The sequence below is a fragment of the Molothrus aeneus genome, chromosome 10 (genome assembly GCF_037042795.1).
Source record: "Molothrus aeneus isolate 106 chromosome 10, BPBGC_Maene_1.0, whole genome shotgun sequence".
Lineage (NCBI taxonomy): Eukaryota > Metazoa > Chordata > Aves > Passeriformes > Icteridae > Molothrus > Molothrus aeneus.
This window is the reverse complement of record NC_089655.1, coordinates 10,428,581-10,430,752: the sequence shown is the minus strand read 5'-3', so window position 1 is coordinate 10,430,752 and position 2,172 is coordinate 10,428,581.

The following is a 2,172-nucleotide window of genomic DNA, read 5'->3' as shown; positions in this document are numbered from 1 at the left end:
GGCTGTTTTATTTAGTTTACAGCTGTAAGAATGGGTTATGATAAAGACAGGAAACTGGCATTGGCATTATGATTAAGATTATTTGTTCCTTGCTGATGGCCATTAACATTGTCAGCAATTAGCATACAGGAAAAAGCTCAGCTGCTTCTCCTGGTGAGATTACAACCTGAATCCATCATTGGCAGCACACCTCAGACAATTCACAGTCAATTCAACACCACAGTAGATAAACTTTCAAAAAGTTAAGGGCTTTAGGATTTTACCTGCAGCATGTGTCATCCTTCTTAATGAGATCAGATGCCTTTTAGTGTAAACAGGCTTGAACCAGGACTATCAGAGGCAACACCTCAGACATGGCCTCCAAGTAGACTTGTTTTCCCTCCTACAGACAGCCCAACCCAGATAAAGGAATAAAACAACCCAAAAGAAAACAAAAATTACTGACAGCAAAAGAAATCTGACAAGGCTGCAGTCTCAGCTTGGGAATTCAAATCAGGTCTTGTTTTTTCTTAATTAGCTGAACATTCATGGCTGGAAATTACCTAGAACAGGATGAAAAATGCTGGGGGAGGAGAGGCAATCACATATTTACCTTCTTTCTCCTGGGTTAGTGACTCCATGAAGGCTTTAGCTGCCCATCTGGGAAGGACAGGAGCATGTTGGCTGGGTGAGCAGCCGTGTCTGTGTATGCTGGGGCAGTGGCTGGGGGCACAGAGCACCCACTCACGCTTCTGATGGGGACTGGAAGAAGGGGGTGCAGCCATGGATGGACACACACCATGGATGGACCCTTGTACCCACCTGTCCAAAGGCTCTTTGTTGTCTTAAACTTCATTGTAATTGTTATTGGCCCAACTCCTCCCTCCCACCACAGTCCTGCATGACAGATATGCCCCAGGTCAGGACTTCAGTCCTCTGTCCCTGCTGCTGTCAACAGTGCACAGGGTATCAATGGTCTGTTCTTATTGCTTTGCTTCCCTCACTTATAGTATTTCTACCCCCTATTGCCCTTTTTATTTCCTAGTTCTTTTTCTATTCCATTTCAATTTTTAATCCCCCTTGAGGAATGGCCCACTTAACCTATGGGTCACCTACCCTGTATAGCACTGCTTTTGTACCATTATGACATCCACACATAAAATCAACCTCACCTGTGAGTGCCTGTCTGTAAGTTTGAAACACTTTTTTTTTTTTTTGAGGGGGGTGGAATATTATTTAGGTTGTAGTATATTCCACTGTTTAAAATATTCCTTTTATTAACAGGCCTTCATAAAGACAGGAAAATGTCAGCTCTGTTTGGAAGGCCTGAGTTATTATTGCAGCCTGCCCACAGCAGCGCAGGTTATAAATGTATAGATGAGTTTGTGGCATTTTCCTCCTTAGCTCTGCTGTGTTTTGGTGGTTTCTGGTGGCAATGCTGTGGATATTAAAAAGAATTGGCATGTGCCCAGCAGCTGCTGCTCTCCTGTATGGAAGCTAACAACTGCTTAGTGTTGGCAAGCTCATGAGCAGCACTGGTTTGGGAAATGCAATAAAAGAAATAACATACAGTCTGTCATTCCTCGACTTCAAAGGAAGCTGGAAGCTCAGTTCAGCCATGCACAACTCTGCTCTACTTCCACATCACTCCTGAAAAAACAAGACAAGTATCATAGCAGTGGGAGTGTATCTCTTTGGAGACAGCTAGAAAAGGGATGAAAGCCAGGGTCTGACAATTGTACAGGGCTGACAAGGCTATAACACTGCCTTCAGCTGTGACTTTTCCAGGTTCAAGTATCTCTGAGGATTGTTCAGCCTGGTGTGTGCAGGAAAAAAAAAAATCTTTCATTTGCTGTTAGCTAATTTATTCCTGGAAACTAATTACAGAACATTTTAAAAGTATTTGGTAATATTTTGATGGGCTTCTAGTTAAGTAAAAGAACTGAAGCACTCTGGTGAAAGATGGAGTAGGATTCTGCATTGCTTTTCTTTACCCTGAGCAAAGCATGCATGGCTGGCAGTTGTTCACAAATCTTTATTACTTCTAATGAAATGTCAGTTTTCACACTGGGGAAGAATAATTCAAGCAGTTGCATACTAAGGACCCCACTTTTATAAGCATCACAATCTCTCTTTTTTTCTGCCAAATTTCACATTTTGAAACGCAGGTTCCAGGTTTTGCTTTTAGTGGCT